Genomic DNA, 24198 nt, shown 5'->3' with positions numbered 1-24198 from the left:
GTTGGATATCACATCTCATGCTAAAGGAAGGGACTCAAGTTTGATAGAAGCATTGAGATATCACATCTCATGCTATAGGAAGGGTCTCAGGATTGGAATGGGAAGGAGTTGGATATCACATCTCATGCCATAGGAAGGGTCTCAGGTTTGGTATAAGCATTGAGATATCACATCTCTGCTATCGGAAGGGTCTCAGGATAGGAATGGGAAGGACTTAGATATCACATCTCATGCTATAGGGAGGGTCTCAGTTTTGATATTAGAAGCATTGAGATATCACATTTCATGCTATCGGAAGGGTCTCAGGATTGGAATGGGAAGGAGTTGGATATCACATCTCAAGCTATCTCAGGATTGGAATGGGAAGGAGTTTGATATCACATCTCAAGCTATAGGAAGGGTCTCAGGTTTGGAAGGGGAAGGATTTGGATCTCACATCTCATGTTTTAGGACGGGTCTCAGGTTTGGTATTAGAAGCATTGAGATATCACATCTCATGGTATAGGAAGGGTCTCAGGATTGTAATGGGAAGGAGTTGGATATCACATCTCAAGCTATCACAGGATTGGAATGGGAAGGAGTTTGATATCACATCTCAAGCTATAGGAAGGGTCTCAGGTTTGGAAAGGGAAGGATTTGGATTTCACATCTCATGTTATAGGATGGTTCTCATGTTTGGTTTTAGAAGCATTGAGATATCACATCTCATGCTATCGGAAGGGTCTCAGGTTTGGAAAGGGAAGGATTTGGATTTCACATATGTTATTGGATGGTTCTCAGGTTTGGTTTTAGAAGCATTAAGATATCACATCTCATGCTATAGGAAGGGTCTCAGGTTTGGAATGGGAAGGAGTTGGATACACATCTCATGTTATAGGAAGGATCTCATGTTTGGTATTAGAAGCATTGTGATATCACATATCATGCTATAGGAAGGGTCTCAGGATTCGAATGGGAAGGAGTTGGATATCACATCTCATGCTAATGAAAAGATCTCAGGTTTAGAAAGGGAAGGATTTGGATCTCACATCTCATGTTTTAGGACGGGTGTCAGGTTTGGTATTAGACGCATTGAGATATCACATCTCATGGTATAGGAAGGGTCTCAGGATTGGAATGGGAAGGAGTTGGATATCACATCTCAAGCTATCTCAGGATTGGAATGGGAAGGAGTTTGATATCACATCTCATGCTATCGGAAGGGTCTCAGGTTTGGAATGGGAAGGAGTTGGATATCACATCTCATGTTATAGGAAGGATCTCAGGTTTGGTATTAGAAGCATTGAGATATCACATCTCATGCTATAGGAAGGGTCTCAGGATTGGAATGGGAAGTAGTTGGATATCACATCTCATGCTATAGGAAGGGTCTCAGGTTTGGTATAAGCATTGAGATATCCCATCTCATGCTATAGGAAGGGTCTCAGCATTGGAATCGGAAGGAGTTGTATTTGACATCTCATGCCATAGGAAGGGTCTCAGGTTTGGTATAAGCATTGAGATATCACATCTCTGCTATCGGAAGGGTCTCAGGATTGGAATGGGAAGAAGTTGGATATCCCATCTCGTTATAGGAAGGGTCTCAGGTTTGGTATTAGAAGCATTGAGATATCACATCTCATGCTATAGGAAGGGTCTCAGGATTGGAATGGGAAGGACTTGAATATCACATCTCATGTTATAGCAAGGGTCTCAGGTTTGGTATTAGAAGCATTGAGATATCACATCTCATGCTATAGGAAGGGTCTCAGGATTGGAATGGGAAGGACTTGGATATCACATCTCATGATAAAGGAAGGGTCTAAGGTTTGGAAGGCAAAGGATTTGGATATCACATCTCATGTTATAGGACCGGTCTCAGGTTTGGTATTAGAAGCATTGAGATATCAAGTCTCATGGTATAGGACGGGTCTCAGAATTGGAATGGGAAGGAGTTGGATATCACATCTCAAGCTATAGGAAGGGTCTCAGGATTGGAATGGGAAGGAGTTTGATATCACATCTCATGCCATGGTATGGGTCTCAGGTTTTGTAGAAGCATTGGGATATCACATCTCATGCTATCGGAAGGGTATCAGGATTGGATTTGGAAGGAGTTGGATATCCCATCTCATGCTATAGGAAGGTTCTCAGGTTGGAATGGGAAGGAGTTGGATATCACATCTCATGTTATAGGAAGGGTATCAGGATTGGAATGGGAAGGACTTGGATATCACATCTCATGCTATAGGAAGGCTATCAGGTTTGGAAGGGGAAGGAGTTGGATATCAACTTTCATGTTAGAGGTAGGATCTCAGGTTTGGTATTAGAGGCATTGAGATATCACATCTCATGCTATCGGAAGGGTCTCAGTATTGGAATGGGAAGGAGTTGGATATAACATCTCATGCTAAAGGGAGGGTCTCAGGATTGGAAAGGGAAGTCGTTGGATATCACATTTCATATTAGAGGAAGCATCTCAGATTTGGTATTAGAAGCATTGAGATATCACATCTCATGCTATAGGAAGAGTCTCAGGATTGGAATGGGAAGGAGTTGGATATCACATCTCATGCTATAGGAAGGGTCTCAGGAATGGAATGGGAAGGAGTTTTATATGACATCTCATGCCATAGGAAGGATCTCAGGTTTGGTATTAGAAGCATTGAGACAAAACATCTCATGATATAGGAAGGGTCTCAGGATTGGAATGGGAAGGAGTTGGATATCACATCTCATGCTATAGGAAGGGTCTCAGGTTTCGTATAAGCATTGAGATGTCACATCTCATGCTATAGGAAGGGTCTCAGGTTTGGTATAAGCATTGAGATATCACATCTCTGATATCGGAAGGGTCTCAGGATTGGAATGGGAAGGAGTTGGATATCCCATTTTATGTTATAGCAAGGGTCTCAGGTTTGGTATTAGAAGCAGTGAGATATCACATCTCATGCTATAGGAAGGGTCTCAGGATTGGAATGGGAAGGACGTGAATATCACATCTCATGCTATAGGGAGGCTCTCACGTTTGGAAAGGGAAGGAGTTGGATATCACATTTCATGTTAGAGGTAGGATCTCAGGTTTGGTATTAGAGGCATTGAATATCACATCTCATGCTATCAGAAGGGTCTCAGGATTGGAATGGGAAGGAGTTGGATATCACATCTCATGCTAAAGGGAGGGTCTCAGGTTTGGAAGGGGAAGGATTTTGATATCACATCTCATGTTATAGGAAGGATCTCAGGTTTGGTATTAGAAGCATTGAGATATCACATCTTATGCTATCGGAAGAATCTCAGGTTTGGTATTAGAGGGATTGAGATATCACATCTCATGCTATCGGAAGGGTATCAGGATTGGATTTGGAAGTAGTTGGACATCCCATCTCATGCAATAGGAAGGGTCTCAGGTTGGAATGGGAAGCAGTTGGATATCACATCTCATGTTATAGGAAGGGTCTCAGGATTGGAATGGGAAATACTTCGTTATCACATCTCATGCTATAGGAAGGCTCTCAGGTTTGGAAGGGGAAGGAGTTGGATATCACATTTCATGTTAGAGGTAGGATCTCAGGTTTGGTAGGAGGCATTGAGATATCACATCTCATTCTATCAGAAGGGTCTCAGGATTGGAATGGGAAGGAGTTGGATATCACATCTCATGCTAAAGGGAGGGTCTCAGGTTTGGAAGGGGAAGAATTTGGATATCACATCTCGTGTTATAGGAAGGGTCTCAGGATTGGAATGGGAAGGGGTTTTTTATGACATCTCATGCCATAGGAAGGATCTCAGGTTTGGTATTAGAAGCATTGAGACATCACATCTCATGTTATAGGAAGTGTCTCAGGATTGTAATGGGAAGGAGTTGGATATCACATCTCATGCTATAGGAAGGGTCTCAGGTTTGGTATGAGCATTGAGATATCACATCTCATGCTATAGGAAGGGTCTCAGGATTGGAATGGGAAGGAGTTGTATGTGACATCTCATGCCATTGGAAGGGTCTCAGGTTTGCTATAAGCATTGAGATATCACATCTCTGCTATCGGAAGGGTCTCAGGATTGGAATGGGAAGGAGTTGTATATGACATCTCATGCCATTGGAAGGGTCTCAGGTTTGGTATAAGCATTGAGATATCACATCTCTGCTATCGGAAGGGTCTCAGGATTGGAATGGGAAGGAGTTGGATATCACATCACTTGCTATAGGAAGGGTGTCAAGTTTGATATTAGAAGCATTGAGATAACAAATCTCATGATATCGGAAGGGTCTCAGGATTGGAATGGGAAGGAGTTGGATATCACATCTCATGATAAAGTAAGGGTCTAAGGTTTGGAAGGGGAAGGATTTGGATATCACATCTCATGTTATAGGAAGGGTCTCAGGATTGGAATGGGAAGGAGTTTGATATCACATCTCATGCCATAGTATGGGTCTCAGGTTTGGTAGAAGCATTGAGATATCAAGTCTCATGGTATAGGAAGGGTCTCAGAATTGGAAAGGGAAGGAGTTGGATATCACATCTCAAGCTATAGGAAGGGTCTCAGGATTGGAATGGGAAGGAGTTTGATATCAGATCTCATGTCATAGTATGTGTCTCAGGTTTGGTAGAAACATTGGGATATCACATCTCATGCTATCGGAAGGGTATCAGGATTGGATTTGGAAGGAGTTGGATATCCCATCTCATGCTATAGGAAGGGTCTCAGGTTGGAATCGGAAGGAGTTGGATATCACATCTCATGTTATAGGAAGGGTCTCCGGATTGGAATGAGAAGGACTTGGATATCACATCTCATGCTATAGGAAGGCGCTCAGGTTTGGAAAGGGAAGGAGTTGGATATCACATTTCATGTTAGAGGTAGGATCTCAGGTTTGGTATTAGAGGTATTGAGATATCACATCTCATGCTATCAGAAGGGTCTCAGGATTGGAATGGGAACGAGTTGGATATCACATCTCATGCTAAAGGGAAGGTCTCAGGTTTGGAAGGGGAAGGATTTGGATATCACATCTCATGTTATAGGAAGGATCTCAGGTTTGGTATTAGAAGCATTGAGATATCACATCTCATGCTATCGGAAGGATCTCAGGTTTGGTATTAGAGTCATTGAGATATCACATCTCATGCTATTGGAAGGGTCTCAGGATTGGAATGGGAAGGAGTTGGATATCACATCCATGCTTTAGGAAGGTTCTCAGGTTTGGAACGGGAAGGAGTTGGATATCGCATCTCATGTTATAGGAAGGGTCTCATGAGATCTGATATCCAACTCCTTCCCATTCCAATCCTGAGACCCTTCCTATAGCATGAGATGTGATATCTCAATGCTTCTAATACCAAACCTGAGATCCTTCCGATAGCATGAGATGTGATATCTCAATGCTTCTAATACCAAACCTGAGAACCTTCCTATAACATAAGATGTGATATCCAAATCCTTCCCCTTCCAAACCTGAGACCCTCCCTTTAGCATGAGAAGTGATATCCAACTCCTTCCCATTCCAATCCTGATACCTTCTGATATCATGAGATGTGATATCTCAATGCCTCTAATACCAAACCTGAGATCCTACCTCTAACATGAAATGTGATATCCAACTCCTTCCCTTTCCAAACCTGAGGGCCTTCCTACAACATGAGATGTGATATCCAAGTCCTTCCCATTCCAATCCTGAGACCCTTCCTATAGCATGAGATGGGATATCCAACTCCTTCCAAATCCAATCCTGATACCCTTCCGATAGCATGAGATGTGATATCCCAATGCTTCTACAAAACCTGAGACCCATACCATGGCATGAGATGTGATATCAAACTCCCGTCCTATACCATGAGACTTGATATCTCAATGCTTCTAATACCAAACCTGAGACCGGTCCAATAACATGAGATGTGATATCCAAATCCTTCCCCTTCCAAACCTTAGACCCTTCTTGTATCATGAGATGTGATATCCAAGTCCTTCCCATTCCATTCCTGAGACCCTTCCTATAGCATGAGATGTGATATCTCAATGCTTCTAATACCAAACCTGAGACCCTTCCTATAACATGAATTGTGATATCCAAGTCCTTCCCATTCCAATCCTGAGACCCTTCCGATAACAGAGATGTGATATCTCAATGCTTCTAATACCAAACCTGAGACCCTTCCTATAACATGAGATGTGATATCCAAGTCCTTCCCATTCCAATCCTGAGACCCTTCCTCTAGCATGAGATGTGATATCTCAATGCTTCTAATACCAAACCTGAGACCCTTCCTATAACATGAATTGTGATATCCAAGTCCTTCCCATTCCAATCCTGAGACCCTTCCGATAACAGAGATGTGATATCTCAATGCTTATACCAAACCTGAGACCCTTCCGATAGCATGAGATGTGATATCTCAATGCTTCTAATACCAAACCTGAGATCCTTCCTATAACATGAGATGTGATGTCCAAATCCTTCCCCTTCCAAACCTTAGACCCTCCCTTTAGCATGAGATGTGATATCTAACTCCTTCCCATTCCAATCCTGAGACCCTTCTGATGACATGAGATGTGATATCTCAATGCCTCTAATACCAAACCTGAGATCCTACCTCTAACATGAAATGTGATATCCAACTCCTTCCCCTTCCAACCCTGAGAGCCTTCCTATAGAATGAGATGTGATATCCAAGTCCTTCACATTCCAATCCTGAGACCCTTCCTATAACATGAGATGTGATATCCAACTCCTTCCCATTCCAACCTTAGACCCTGCCTATAGCATGTGATGTGATATCCCAATGCTTCTACAAAACCTGAGACCCATACCATGGCATGAGATGTGGTATCAAACTCCTTCCCATTCCAATCCTGAGACCCTTTCTATAGCTTGAGATGTGATATCCAACTCCTTCCCATTCCAATTCTGAGACCCGTCCTATACCATGAGACTTGATATCTCAATGCTTCTAATACCAAACCTGAGACCGGTCCTATAACATGAGATGTGATACCCAAATCCTTCCCCTTTCCAAACCTTAGACCCTTCCTATAGCATGAGATGTGATATCTCAATGCTTCTAATACCAAACCTGAGACCCTTCCTATAACGAGATGGGATATCCAACTCCTTCCCATTCCAATCCTGAGACCCTTCCGATAGCAGAGATGTGATATCTCAATGCTTATACCAAACCTGAGACCCTTCCTATGGCATGAGATGTCATATACAACTCCTTCCGATTCCAATCCTGAGACCCTTCCTATAGCATGTGATGTGATATCAAACTCCTTCCCATTCCAAACCTGAGACCCTTCCGATAGCATGAGATGTGATATCTCAATGCTTCTAAAACCAAACATGAGAACCATCCTATAACATGAGATGTGAAATCCAAATCATTCCCTTTCCAAACCTGAGACCCTTCCTATAGCTTGAGATGTGATATCAAACTCCTTCCCATTCAATGTGATATCCAACTCCTTCCCATTCCAATCCTGAGACCCTTCCTATACCATGAGATGTGATATTTCAATGCTTCTAATACCAAACCTAAGACCCGTCCTAAAACATGAGATGTGAGATCCAAATCCTTCCCCTTCCAAACCTGAGACCTTTCCTTTAGCATGAGATGTGATATTCCCATTCCAAACCTGAGACCATTCCTATAGCATGAGATGTTATATCTTAATGCTTCTAAAACCAAACCTGAGAACCATCCTATAACATGTGAACTCCAAATCCTTCCCTTTCCAAACCTGAGACCCTTCCGATAGCATGAGATGTGATATATCAATGCTACTAAAACCAAACATGAGAACCATCCTATAACATGAGATGTGAAATCCAAATCCTTCCCTTTCCAAACCTGAGACCCTTCCTATAGCTTGAGATGTGATATCAAACTCCTTCCCATTCCAATCCTGAGATAGCTTGAGATGTGATAGCCAACTCCTTCCCATTCCAATCCTGAGACCCTTCCTATACCATGAGATGTGATATCTCAATGCTTCTAATACCAAACCTGAGACCCGTCCTAAAACATGAGATGTGAGATCCAAATCCTTCCCCTTCCAAACCTGAGACCCTTCCTATAGCTTGAGATGTAATATCAAACTCCTTCCCATTCCAATCCCGAGATAGCTTGAGATGTGATATCCAACTCCATCCCATTCCAATCCTGAGACCCTTCCGATAGCATGAGATGTGATAGCTCAATGCTTCTAATATCAAAACTGAGACCCTCCCTATAGTATGAGATGTGATATCTAAGTCCTTCCCATTCCTATCCTGAGACCCTTCCGATAGCAGAGATGTGATATCTCAATGCTTATACCAAACCTGATGACCCATCCTATGGCATGAGATGTGATATCCAACTCCTTCCCATTGCAATCCTGAGTTCCTTCCTATAGCATGAGATGTGATATCTCAATGCTTCTATCAAACCTGAGACCCTTCCTTTAGCATGAGATGTGATATCCAACTCCTTGCCATTCCAATCCTGAGACCCTTCGTATAACATGAGACGTGATATCCAACTCCTTCCCATTCCAATCCTGAGACTCCTCCTATAGCATGAGATGTGATATCTCAATGCTTCTAATACCAAACATGGGACCCGTCCTATAACATGAGATATGATATCCAAACTTCCCCTTCCAAACCTGAGACCCTTCCTTTAGCATGAGATGTGATATCCAAATCCTTTCCATTCCAATCCTGAAACCCTTCCTATAGCATGAGATGTGATAGCTCAATGTTTCTAATAAAAAACCTGAGACCCTTCCTATAGCAAGAGATGTGATATCCAAATCCTTCCCATTCCAATCCTGAGACCCTTCCTATAACGAGATGTGATATCCAACGCCTTCCCATTCCAACCTGAGACACTTCCTATAGCATGAGAAGGGATATCCAAATCCTTCCCATTCCAATCCTGAGATCCTTCCTATAACATGATGTGATATCCAATTCCTTTCCATTCCAAACCTGAGACCCTTCCTATTGGATGAGATGTGATATCCAACTCCTTCCCATTCAAATCCTGAGACCCTTCCTATACCATGAGATGTGATATCTCAATGCTTCTAATACCAAACCTGGGACCCGCCCTATAACATGAGATATGATATCCAAATCCTTCCCCTTCCAAACCTGAGACCCTTCCTTTAGCATGAGATGTGATATCCAAATCCTTCCCATTCCAATCCTGAAACCCTTCCTATAGCATGAGATGTGATATCTCAATGTTTCTAATAAAAAACCTGAGACCCTTCCTATAGCAAGAGATGTGATATCCAAATCCTTCCCATTTCAATCTTGAGACTGTAAGGATATTTGGCGCGTTACAGCACAGAGTACAGCACTACTGCACAGATAGCAATTTTTTTTGATGCAGCACCACCACATGGGTGTGGTGCATTGCTATATGTGTTGCTAGATTAACATGGACATATAAGTAAAGACAGGCTATTCAGTCAAAACGATTTTAACATATAAGATGCAAATCTATTTTTACAGTTAAAAGCACACGTGCACACTCAAAAATGCACACTATTTTTCACCTGAAATGCCTGTGGTGCAAGAGACACATTTGAAAATTAATAACTAACATTATTAATAAATAACCTGACTAATAAAACTGCATTTAACATAACCCACTAATAAAAATGTGTCTCCACTGCAGAATTAGGCCTACTCTGAAAGTGAACTTCATTTTTTTCTTTCCAAACCTGCGACCCTTCCGATAGCATGAGATGTGATATCTCAATGCTACTAAAACCAAACTTGAGAACCATCCTATAACATGAGATGTGAAATCCAAATCCTTCCCATTCCAAACCTGAGACCCTTCCTATAGCTTGAGATGTGATATCAAACTCTTTTCCATTCCAATCCTGAGATAGCTTGAGATGTGATAGCCAACTCCTTCCCATTCCAATCCTGAGACCCTTCCTATACCATGAGATGTGATATCTCAATGCTTCTAATACCAAACCTGAGACCCGTCCTAAAACATGAGATGTGAGATCCAAATCCTTCCCCTTCCAAACCTGAGACCCTTCCTATAGCTTGAGATGTGATATCAAACTCCTTCCCATTCCAATCCCGAGATAGCTTGAGATGTGATATCCAACTCCATCCCATTCCAATCCTGAGACCCTTCCGATAGCATGAGATATGATAGCTCAATGCTTCTAATATCAAAACTGAGACCCTCCCTATAGTATGAGATGTGATATCTAAGTCCTTCCCATTCCTATCCTGAGACCCTTCCGATAGCAGAGATGTGATATCTCAATGCTTATACCAAACCTGATGACCCATCCTATGGCATGAGATGTGATATCCAACTCCTTCCCATTGCAATCCTGAGTTCCTTCCTATAGCATGAGATGTGAGATCTCAATGCTTCTATCAAACCTGAGTTCCTTCCTTTAGCATGAGATGTGATATCCAACTCCTTGCCATTCCAATCCTGAGACCCTTCGTATAACATGAGACGTGATATCCAACTCCTTCCCATTCCAATCCTGAGACTCCTCCTATAGCATGAGATGTGATATCTCAATGCTTCTAATACCAAACATGGGACCCGTCCTATAACATGAGATATGATATCCAAATCCTTCCCCTTCCAAACCTGAGACCCTTCCTTTAGCATGAGATGTGATATCCAAATCCTTCCCATTCCAATCCTGAAACCCTTCCTAAAGCATGAGATGTGATAGCTCAATGTTTCTAATAAAAAACCTGAGACCCTTCCTATAGCAAGAGATGTGATATCCAAATCCTTCCCATTCCAATCCTAAGACCCTTCCTATAACGAGATGTGATATCCAACGCCTTCCCATTCCAACCTGAGACACTTCCTATAGCATGAGAAGGGATATCCAAATCCTTCCCATTCCAATCCTGAGATCCTTCCTATAACATGATGTGATATCCAATTCCTTTCCATTCCAAACCTGAGACCCTTCCTATTGGATGAGATGTGATATCCAACTCCTTCCCATTCAAATCCTGAGACCCTTCCTATACCATGAGATGTGATATCTCAATGCTTCTAATACCAAACCTGGGACCCACCCTATAACATGAGATATGATATCCAAATCCTTCCCCTTCCAAACCTGAGACCCTTCCTTTAGCATGAGATGTGATATCCAAATCCTTCCCATTCCAATCCTGAAACCCTTCCTATAGCATGAGATGTGATATCTCAATGTTTCTAATAAAAAACCTGAGACCCTTCCTATAGCAAGAGATGTGATATCCAAATCCTTCCCATTTCAATCTTGAGACTGTAAGGATATTTGGCGTGTTACAGCACAGAGTACAGCACTACTGCACAGATAGCAATTTTTTTTGATGCAGCACCACCACATGGGTGTAGTGCATTATTATATGTGTTGCCAGATTAACATGGACATATAAGTAAAGACAGGCTATTCAGTCAAAACGATTTTAACATATAAGATGCAAATCTATTTTTACAGTTAAAAGCACACGTGCACACTCAAAAATGCACACTATTTTTCACCTGAAATGCCTGTGGTGCAAGAGACACATTTGAAAATTAATAACTAACATTATTAATAAATAACCTGACTAATAAAACTGCATTTAACATAACCCACTAATAAAAATGTGTCTCCACTGCAGAATTAGGCCTACTCTGAAAGTGAACTTTGAAACGCACATTCATTTTTTTCTTTTTCTCTGCTGCTCTGTCCACATAACTACAGGAAGCAAAAGGGCTCGAAGGAACAGGAAATCAGTTGGTTACAAATAATTACTGTAGAAATGAGCCATTGTGTAGTGAGGGAGGAGATGGCATGATTGATTCTGATTGGAGCAGCGTCATAGCAAGTATCATGCTAGAGGCAGTGATGAGAGTCTTGCTGGGGGAGCTTGAAGAGAGGGGGAGGACAGTCGGGATTTGGCAGAGCTGGGAGAAGGACCTGTTTTCCTGGCTGAAGCATTCCTGCTGCAAAAGCTGAGAATTCCAGGCAATAACCCCGGTTTGAGAACGAAAGACGCTTGTTTTCACCGGGGTTAATCTTCAAGGGAGCCAAATTCAGAAACAGAACAGCTGAAGAAAACTCATGCTGAACAGATAAGGTAATTACAGAAGTGTGGGGGCTGAGTGTGTACGAGAATATTCAGTCAGTGTAGGAAAGGAGATTCCTGTGCTTTAATCACATGTTTAATGTTGCAAATTGAGTTCTTGTCTCCGCCACTCTCTTTTCAGTGTATAGACAATGCTGTTACTGTGCTATTTTATTTATTTCTGTAAAGAGTGAGATCGTGTTTAAATGCAACTTTTATAATACACAAAAATATTTGAAAGCAGACGGGTGGTGTGTTTTACATTTACCAAAACAGTGCTGATGATGTGGGGAGATGTTTAGACAGTGCAATTGTCATTTTCAAGGTAGCTAAACATCAAATTTGGCTGCAGCCGTGTGCACAATGTAATTCAGTATGAGCAGTTATAACTAACTGTGTGTGTTGTAGTTTGTCGGAGGTCTATGAGTCGGCAAAAAGGGAGGCCCGGGACATAGTTCACTACCGTATATAAGATAGTGAAAATACCACATGATAGCTCGCTGCCGTAGATAAGACAGAGAGAAATTGCCCATGGTGGCACACTAAAAATGAAAATGTGGTGTTCCTGAAATGCAAGCCTGAGGTCTCTCTAGTGATTACACAAAAAATCTAAGCAAAAATAAGGGGTTCTGGATATTGGGGCCACAAATAAAACAAGGGAATTATGCTCACCAAAATACCACCAACCACGCATACCAACCACGCATACCAAATACGCATGTCTGTGTGCTGAAATAATGCATGTCCACTGTATTATTGTTGTACATGGCCCAATCTGAATACAAGGAGTGATTGTTGCTAAGTTATTTTTCGGCGGTAAGAAAATACCGTCAGGCCCCAAATCTCCACAAAATACCCTACAAGACCCTTCCTATAGCATGAGATGTGATATCCAACTCCTTTCCATTCCAACCTGAGACCCTTCCTATAGCATGAGAAGGGATATCCAACTCCTTCCCAATCCAATCCTGAGACCCTTCCGATAGCAGAGATGTGATATCTCAATGCTTATACCAAACCTGAGACCCTACCTTTAGTATGATGTGATATCCAAATCCTTCACATTCCAATCCTGAGACCCTTCCTATAGCATGAGATGTGATATCTCAATGCTTCTAATACCAAACCTGAGATCCTTCCTAAAACATGAGATGTGAGATCCAAATCCTTCCCCTTCCAAACCTGAGACCTTTCCTTTAGCATATGTGATATCCAACTCCTTCCCATTCCAATCCTGAGACCCTTCCGATAGCATGAGATGTGATATCTCATTGCTTCTAATATCAAACCTGAGACCCTCCCTATAGCATGAGATGTGATATCCAACTCCTTGCCATTCCAATCCTGAGACCCTTCCTATAACATGAGACGTGATATCCAACTCCTTCCCATTCCAATCCTGAGACTCCTCCTATAGCATGATATGTGATATCTCAATGCTTCTAATACCAAACCTGAGATCCTTCCTATAACATGAGATGTGATATCCAACTCCTTCCCATTCCAAACCTGAGACCCTTCCAATAGCATGAGATTTGATATCTCAATGCTTCTAAAAACAAACATGAGAACCATCCTATAACGAGATGTGAAATCCCAATCCTTCCCTTCCCAAACCTGAGACCCTTCCTATAGCTCGAGATGTGATATCAAACTCCTTCCCATTCCAATCCTGAGATAGCTTGAGATGTGATATCCAACTCCTTCCCATTCCAATCCTGAGACCCTTATTATACCATGAGATGTGATATCTCAAGGCTTCTAATACCAAACCTGAGACCCGTCCTATAACATGAGATGTGATATCCAAATCCTTCCCCTTCCAAACCTGAGACCCTTCCTTTAGCATGAGATGTGATATCCAAATCCTTCCCATTCCAATCCTGAAACCCTTCCTATAGCATGAGATGTGATAGCTCAATGTTTCTAATAAAAAACCTGAGACCCTTCCTATAGCAATAGATGTGATATCCAAATCCTTCCCATTCCAATCCTGAGACCCTTCCTATAACGAGATGTGATATCCAACTCCTTCCCATTCCAACCTGAGACACTTCCTATAGCATGAGAAGGGATATCCAAATCCTTCCCATTCCAATCCTGAGATCCATCCTATTGGATGAGATGTGATATCCAACTCCTTCCCATTCCAATCCTGAGACCCTTCCTATAACATGAGATGTGATGTCTCAATGCTTCTAATACCAAACCTGAGATCCTTCCTATGGCATGAGATGTCATATAAAGCTCCTTCCCATTCCATTCCTGAGACCCTTCCTATAGCATGAGATGTGATATCCAACTCCTTCCCATTCCAATCCTGAGACCCTTCCTATAGCATGAGATGTGATATCTCAATGCTTCTAATACCAAACCCGAGATCCTTCCTATAACATGAGATGTGATATCCAAATCCTTCCCATTCCAACCTGAGACCCTTCCGATAGCATGAGATGTGATATCCCAATGCTTCTACCAAACCTGAGACCCATACTATGGCATGAGATGTGATATCAAACTCCTTCCCATTCCTATCCTGAGACCCTTCCTATAGCTTGAGATGTGATATCCAACTCCTTCCCATTCCAATTCTGAGACCCTTCCTATACCATGAGACTTGATATCGCAATGCTTCTAATACCAAACCTGAGACCCGTCCTATAACATGAGATGTGATATCCAAATCCTTCCCCTTCCAAACCTTAGACCCATCCTTTATCATGAGATGTGATATCAAACTCCTTCACATTCCAATCCTGAGACCCTTCCGATATCATGAGATTTTTTATCTCAAAGCTTCTGATATCAAACTTAAGACCCTCCCTATTGCATGAGATGTGACATCCAAGTCCTTCCCATTCCAATCCTGAGACGCTTCCTATAGCATGAGATGTGATATCTCAATGCTTCTAATACCAAACCTGAGACCCTTCCTATAACATTAGATGGGATATCCAACTCCTTCCCATTCCAATCCTGACACTCTTCCGATAGCAGAGATGTGATATCTCAATGCTTATACCAAACCCGAGATCCTTCCTATGGCATGAAATGTCATATAAAACTCATTCCCATTCCATTCCTGAGACCCTTCCTATAGCATGAGATGTGATATCCAATTCCTTCCCATTCCAATCCTGAGACCCTTCCTATAGCATGAGATGTGATATCTCAATGCTTCTAATACCAAACTTGAGATCCTTCCTATAACATGAGATGTGATATCCAAATCCTTCCCATTCCAACCTGAGACCCTTCTGATAGCATGAGATATGATATCCCAATGCTTCTACCAAACCTGAGACCCTTCCTATAGCTTGAGATGTGATATCCAACTCCTTCCCATTCCAATTCTGAGACCCTCCTATACCATGAGACTTGATATCGCAATGCTTCTAATACCAAACCTGAGACCCGTCCTATAACATGAGATGTGATATCCAAATCCTTCCCCTTCCAAACCTTAGACCCTTCCTTTATCATGAGATGTGATATCCAACTCCTTCACATTCCAATCCTGAGACCCTTCCGATATCATGAGATTTGTTATCTCAAAGCTTCTGATATCAAACTTGAGACCCTCCCTATAGCATGAGATGTGACATCCAAGTCCTTCCCATTCCAATCCTGAGACGCTTCCTATAGCATGAGATGTGATATCTCAATGCTTCTAATACCAAACCTGAGATCCTTCCTATAACATGAGATGTGATATCCAACTCCTTCCAATTCCAAACCTGAGACCCTTCCGATAGCATGAGATGTGATATCTCAATGCTTCAAAAACCAAACATGAGAACCATCCTATAACATGAGATGTGAAATCCAAATCCTTCCCTTCCCAAACCTGAGACTCTTCCTATAGCATGAGATGTGATATCTCAATGCTTCTACCAAACCTGAAACCCTTCCTATAGCATGAGATGTGATATCAAACTCCTTCCCATTCAATGTGATATCCAACTCCGTCCCATTCCAATCCTGAGACCCTTCCTATACCATGAGATGTGATATTTCAATGCTTCTAATACCAAACCTGAGACCCGTCCTAAAACATGAGATGTGAGATCCAAATCCTTCCCCTTCCAAACCTGAGACCCTTCCTATAGCATGAGATGTTATATCTTAATGCTTCTAAAACCAAACCAGAGAACCATCCTATAACATGTGAAATCCAAATCCTTCCCTTTCCAAACCTGAGACCCTTCCGATAGCATGAGATATGATATCTCAATGCTACTAAAACCAAACATGGGAACCATCCTATAACATGAGATGTGAAATCCAAATCCTTCCCTTTCCAAACCTGAGACCCTTCCTATAGCTTGAGATGTGATATCAAACTCGTTCCCATTCCAATCCTGAGATAGCTTGAGATGTGATAGCCAACTCCTTCCCATTCCAATCCTGAGACCCTTCCTATACCATGAGATGTGATATCTCAATGCTTCTAATACCAAACCTGAGACCCGTCCTAAAACATTTTTTTTTTTTCCCATCGGAAAACATGAGATGTGAGATCCAAATCCTTCCCCTTCCAAACCTGAGACCCTTCCTATAGCTTGAGATGTGATATCAAACTCCTTCCCATTCCAATCCTGAGATAGCTTGAGATGTGATATCCAACTCCATCCCATTCCAATCCTGAGACCCTTCCGATAGCATGAGATGTGATAGCTCAATGCTTCTAATATCAAAACTGGGACCCTCCCTATAGTATGAGATGTGATATCTAAGTCCTTCCCATTCCTATCCTGAGACCCTTCCGATAGCAGAGATGTGATATCTCAATGCTTATACCAAACCTGATAACCCTTCCTATGGCATGAGATGTGATATCCAACAACTTCCCATTCCAATCCTGAGTTCCTTCCTATAGCATGAGATGTGATATCTCAATGCTTCTATCAAAACTGAGACCCTTCCTTTAGCATGAGATGTGATATCCAACTCCTTGCCATTCCAATCCTGAGACCCTTCCTATAACATGAGACGTGATATCCAACTCCTTCCCATTCCAATCCTGAGTTCCTTCCTATAGCATGAGATGTGATATCTCAATGCTTCTATCAAAACTGAGACCCTTCCTTTAGCATGAGATGTGATATCCAACTCCTTGCCATTCCAATCCTGAGACCCTTCCTATAACATGAGATGTGATATCCAAATCCTTCACATTCCAATCCGGAGACCCTTCCTATAGCATGAGATGTGATATCTCAATGCTTCTAATACCAAACCTGAGATCCTTCCTATAACATGAGATGTGATATCCAACTCCTTCCCATTCCAAACCTGAGACCCTTCCGATAGCATGAGATGTGATATCTCAATGTTTCAAAAACCAAACATGAGAACCATCCTATAACATGAGATGTGAAATCCAAATCCTTCCCTTCCCAAACCTGAGACTCTTCCTATAGCATGAGATGTGATATCTCAATGCTTCTACCAAACCTGAAACCCTTCCTATAGCATGAGATGTGATATCCAACTCCTTCCCATTCCAATCCCGAGACACTTCCTATAGCATGAGATGTGATATCACAATGCTTCTAATACCAAACCTGAGACCCCTCCTATAACATGAGATGTGATATCCAAATCCTTCCCCTTCCAAACCTGAGACCCTTCCTTTAGCATGAGATGTGATATCCAGCTCCTCCCATTCCAATCCTGAGACCCTTCCGATAGCATGAGATGTGAAATCTCAATGCTTTTGATATCAAAACTGAGACCCTCCCTATAGCATGAGATGTGATATCTAAGTCCTTCCCATTCCAATCCTGAGACCCTTCCGATAGCAGAGATGTGATATTTCAATGCTTATACCAAACCTGAGACCCTTCCTATAGCATGAGATGTGATATCCAACTCCTTCCGATTCCAATCCTGAGACCCTTCCTATAGCATGAGATGTGATATCGCAATGCTTCTACCAAAACGGAGACCCTTCCTTTAGCATGAGATGTGATATCCAACTCCTTCCCATTCCAATCATGAGACCCTTCCTATAGCATGAGATGTGATATCTATATGCTTCTAATACCAAACCTGAGATCCTTCCTATAACATGAGATGTGATATCCAACTCCTTCCCATTCCAATCCTGAGACCCTTCCTATAGCATGAGATGTGATATCTCAATGCTTCTAATACCAAACCTGAGATCCTTCCGATAGCATGAGATGTGATATCTCAATGCTTCTAATACCAAACCTGAGATCCTTCCTATAACATAAGATGTGATATCCAAATCCTTCCCCTTCCAATCCTGAGACCCTCCCTTTAGCATGCGATGTGATATCCAACTCCTTCCCATTCCAATCCTGATACCCTTCTGATAGCATGAGATGTGATATCTCAATGCCTCTAATACCAAACCTGAGATCCTACCTCTAACATGAAATGTGATATCCAACTCCTTCCCTTTCCAAACCTGAGAGCCTTCCTACAACATGAGATGTGATATCCAAGTCCTTCCCATTCCAATCCTGAAACCCTTCCTATAGCATGAGATGGGATATCCAACTCCTTCCAAATCCAATCCTGATACCCTTCCGATAGCATGAGATGTGATATCCCAATGCTTCTACAAAACCTGAGACCCATACCATGGCATGAGATGTGATATCAAACTTCCGTCCTATACCATGAGACTTGATATCTCAATGCTTCTAATACCAAACCTGAGACCGGTCCAATAACATGAGATGTGATATCCAAATCCTTCCCCTTCCAAACCTTAGACCCTTCCTGTATCATGAGATGTGATATCCAAGTCCTTCCCATTCCATTCCTGAGACCCTTCCTATAGCATGAGATGTGATATCTCAATGCTTCTAATACCAAACCTGAGACCCTTCCTATAACATGAGATGTGATATCCAAGTCCTTCCCATTCCAATCCTGAGACCCTTCCGATAGCATGAGATGTGATATCTCAATGCTTCTAATACCAAACCTGAGATCCTTCCTATAACATGAGAGGTGATGTCCAAATCCTTCCCCTTCCAAACCTTAGACCCTCCCTTTAGCATGAGATGTGATATCAACTCCTTCCCATTCCAAACCTGAGACCCTTCCTATAGCATGAGATGTTATATCTTAATTCTTCTAAATCCAAACCTGAGAACCATCCTATAACATGTGAACTCCAAATCGTTCCCTTTCCAAACCTGAGACCCTTCCGATAGCATGAGATGTGATATCTCAATGCTACTAAAACCAAACATGAGAACCATCCTATAACATGAGATGTGAAATCCAAATCGTTCCCTTTCCAAACCTGAGACCCTTCCTATAGCTTGAGATGTGATATCAAACTCCTTCCCATTCCAATCCTGAGACCCTTCCTATAGCATGAGATGTGATATCACAATGCTTCTAATACCAAACCTGAGATCCTTCCTATAACATGAGATGTGATATCCAAATCCTTCCCATTCCAACCTGAGACCCTTCCGATAGCATGAGATGTGATATCCCAATGCTTCTACCAAACCTGAGACCCTTCCTATAGCTTGAGATGTGATATCCAACTCCTTCCCCTTCCAAACCTTAGACCCTTCCTTTATCATGAGATGTGATATCCAACTCCTTCACATTCCAATCCTGAGACCCTTCCGATATCATGAGATTTGTTATCTCAAAGCTTCTGATATCAAACTTGAGACCCTCCCTATAGCATGAGATGTGACATCCAAGTCCTTCCCACTCCAATCCTGAGACGCTTCCTATAGCATGAGATGTGATATCTCAATGCTTCTAATACCAAACCTGAGATCCTTCCTCTAACATGAGATGTGATATCCAACTCCTTCCAATTCCAAACCTGAGACCCTTCCGATAGCATGAGATGTGATATCTCAATGCTTCAAAAACCAAACATGAGAACCATCCTATAACATGAGATGTGAAATCCAAATCCTTCCCTTCCCAAACCTGAGACTCTTCCTATAGCATGAGATGTGATATCTCAATGCTTCTACCAAACCTGAAACCCTTCCTATAGCATGAGATGTGATATCAAACTCCTTCCCATTCAATGTGATATCCAACTCCGTCCCATTCCAATACTGAGACCCTTCCGATAGCATGAGATGTGATATTTCAATGCTTCTAATACCAAACCTGAGACCCGTCCTATAACATGAGATGTGAGATCCAAATCCTTCCCCTTCCAAACCTGAGACCCTTCCTATAGCATGAGATGTTATATCTTAATGCTTCTAAAACCAACCCTGAGAACCATCCTATAACATGTGAAATCCAAATCCTTCCCTTTCCAAACCTGAGACCCTTCCGATAGCATGAGATGTGATATCTCAATGCTACTAAAACCAAACATGAGAACCATCCTATAACATGAGATGTGAAATACAAATCCTTCCCTTTCCAAACCTGAGACCCTTCCTATAGCTTGAGATGTGATATCAAACTCCTTCCCATTCCAATCCTGAGATAGCTTGAGATGTGATAGCCAACTCCTTCCCATTCCAATCCTGAGACCCTTCCTATACCATGAGATGTGATATCTCAATGCTTCTAATACTAAACCTGAGACCTGTCCTAAAACATGAGATGTGAGATCCAAATCCTTCCCCTTCCAAACCTGAGACCCTTCCTATAGCTTGAGATGTGATATCAAACTCCTTCCCATTCCAATCCTGAGATAGCTTGAGATGTGATATCCAACTCCATCCCATTCCAATCCTGAGACCCTTCCGATAGCATGAGATCATCTGAGCACATCTGTGATAGCTCAATGCTTCTAATATCAAAACTGGGACCCTCCCTATAGTATGAGATGTGATATCTAAGTCCTTCCCATTCCTATCCTGAGACCCTTCCGATAGCAGAGATGTGATATCTCAATGCTTATACCAAACCTGATAACCCTTCCTATGGCATGAGATGTGATATCCAACTCCTTCCCATTCCAATCCTGAGTTCCTTCCTATAGCATGAGATGTGATATCTCAATGCTTCTATCAAACCTGAGACCCTTCCTTTAGCATGAGATGTGATATCCAACTCCTTGCCATTCCAATCCTGAGACCCTTCCTATAACATGAGACGTGATATCCAACTCCTTCCCATTCCAATCCTGAGTTCCTTCCTATAGCATGAGATGTGATATCTCAATGCTTCTATCAAAACTGAGACCCTTCCTTTAGCATGAGATGTGATATCCAACTCCTTGCCATTCCAATCCTGAGACCCTTCCTATAACATGAGATGTGATATCCAAATCCTTCACATTCCAATCCGGAGACCCTTCCTATAGCATGAGATGTGATATCTCAATGCTTCTAATACCAAACCTGAGATCCTTCCTATAACATGAGATGTGATATCCAACTCCTTCCCATTCCAAACCTGAGACCCTTCCGATAGCATGAGATGTGATATCTCAATGCTTCAAAAACCAAACATGAGAACCATCCTATAACATGAGATGTGAAATCCAAATCCTTCCCTTCCCAAACCTGAGACTCTTCCTATAGCATGAGATGTGATATCTCAATGCTTCTACCAAACCTGAAACCCTTCCTATAGCATGAGATGTGATATCCAACTCCTTCCCATTCCAATCCTGAGACACTTCCTATAGCATGAGATGTGATATCACAATGCTTCTAATACCAAACCTGAGACCCCGCCTATAACATGAGATGTGATATCCAAATCCTTCCCCTTCCAAACCTGAGACCCTTCCTTTAGCATGAGATGTGATATCCAGCTCCTCCCATTCCAATCCTGAGACCCTTCCGATAGCATGAGATGTGAAATCTCAATGCTTCTGATATCAAAACTGAGACCCTCCCTATAGCATGAGATGTGATATCTAAGTCCTTCCCATTTCAATCCTGAGACCCTTCCGATAGCAGAGATGTGATATTTCAATGCTTATACCAAACCTGAGACCCTTCCTATAGCATGAGATGTGATATCCAACTCCTTCCCATTCCAAACCTGAGACCCTTCCAATAGCATGAGATTTGATATCTCAATGCTTCTAAAAACAAACATGAGAACCATCCTATAACGAGATGTGAAATCCGAATCCTTCCCATTCCAATCCTGAGACCCTTCCTATAACGAGATGTGATATCCAACTCCTTCCCATTCCAACCTGAGACACTTCCTATAGCATGAGAAGGGATATCCAAATCCTTCCCATTCCAATCCTGAGATCCTTCCTATAACATGATGTGATATCCAATTCCTTCCCATTCCAAACCTGAGACCCTTCCTATTGGATGAGATGTGATATCCAACTCCTTCCCATTCCAATTCTGAGACCCTTGCTATACCATGAGATGTGATATCTCAATGCTTCTAATACCAAACCTGGGACCCGCCCTATAACATGAGATATGATATCCAAATCCTTCCCCTTCCAAACCTGAGACCCTTCCTTTAGCATGAGATGTGATATCCAAATCCTTCCCATTCCAATCCTGAAACCCTTCCTATAGCATGAGATGTGATATCTCAATGTTTCTAATAAAAAACCTGAGACCCTTCCTATAGCAAGAGATGTGATATCCAAAACCTTCCCATATCAATCTTGAGACCCTTCCTATAGCATGAGATGTGATATCCAACTCCTTCCCATTCCAACCTGAGACCCTTCCTATAGCATGAGAAGGGATATCCAACTCCTTCCCAATCCAATCCTGAGACCCTTCCGATAGCAGAGATGTGATATCTCAATGCTTATACCAAACCTGAGACCCTAACTTTAGTATGATGTGATATCCAAATCCTTCAATTCCAATCCTGAGACCCTTCCTATAGCATGAGATGTGATATCTCAATGCTTCTAATACCAAACCTGAGATCCTTCCTATAACATGAGATGTGATATCCAACTCCTTCCCATTCCAAACCTGAGACCCTTCCAATAGCATGAGATTTGATATCTCAATGCTTCTAAAAACAAACATGAGAACCATCCTATAACGAGATGTGAAATCCGAATCCTTCCCTTCCCAAACCTGAGACCCTTCCTATAGCTCGAGATGTGATATCAAACTCCTTCCCATTCCAATCCTGAGATAGCTTGAGATGTGATATCGAACTCCTTCCCATTCCAATCCTGAGACCCTTATTATACCATGAGATGTGATATCTCAAGGCTTCTAATAACAAACCCGAGACCCGTCCTAAAACATGAGATGTGAGATCCAAATCCTTCCCCTTCCAAACCTCAGACCTTTCCTTTAGCATATGTGATATCCAACTCCTTCCCATTCCAATCCTGAGACCCTTCCGATAGCATGAGATGTGATATCTCAATGCTTCTAATATCAAACCTGAGACCCTCCCTATAGCATGAGATGTGATATCCAACTCCTTGCCATTCCAATCCTGAGACACTTCCTATAACATGAGACGTGATATCCAACTCCTTCCCATTCCAATCCTGAGACTCCTCCTATAGCATGTGATGTGATATCTCAATGCTTCTAATACCAAACCTGGGACCCGTCCTATAACATGAGATGTGATATCCAAATCCTTCCCCTTCCAAACCTGAGACCCTACCTTTAGCATGAGATGTGATACCCAAATCCTTCCCATTCCAATCCTGAAACCCTTCCTATAGCATGAGATGTGATAGCTCAATGTTTCTAATAAAAAACCTGAGACCCTTCCTATAGCAAGAGATGTGATATCCAAATCCTTCCCATTCCAATCCTGAGACCCTTCCTATAACGAGATGTGATATCCAACTCCTTCCCATTCCAACCTGAGACACTTCCTATAGCATGAGAAGGGATATCCAAATCCTTCCCATTCCAATCCTGAGATCCTTCCTATAACATGATGTGATATCCAATTCCTTCCCATTCCAAACCTGAGACCCTTCCTATTGGATGAGATGTGATATCCAACTCCTTCCTATTCCAATCCTGAGACCCTTCCTATACCATGAGATGTGATATCACAATGCTTCTAATACCAAACCTGGGACCCGCCCTATAACATGAGATATGATATCCAAATCCTTCCCCTTCCAAACCTGGGACCCTTCCTTTAGCATGAGATGTGATATCCAAATCCTTCCCATTCCAATCCTGAAACCCTTCCTATAGCATGAGATGTGATAT

The sequence above is a fragment of the Ambystoma mexicanum genome, chromosome 11, assembly GCF_040938575.1.
Source record: "Ambystoma mexicanum isolate Mex_15411 chromosome 11, UKY_AmexF1_1, whole genome shotgun sequence".
Classification (NCBI taxonomy): domain Eukaryota; kingdom Metazoa; phylum Chordata; class Amphibia; order Caudata; family Ambystomatidae; genus Ambystoma; species Ambystoma mexicanum.
The sequence above is the reverse complement of the archived record's forward strand: the minus strand, read 5'-3'. Positions refer to the sequence as shown.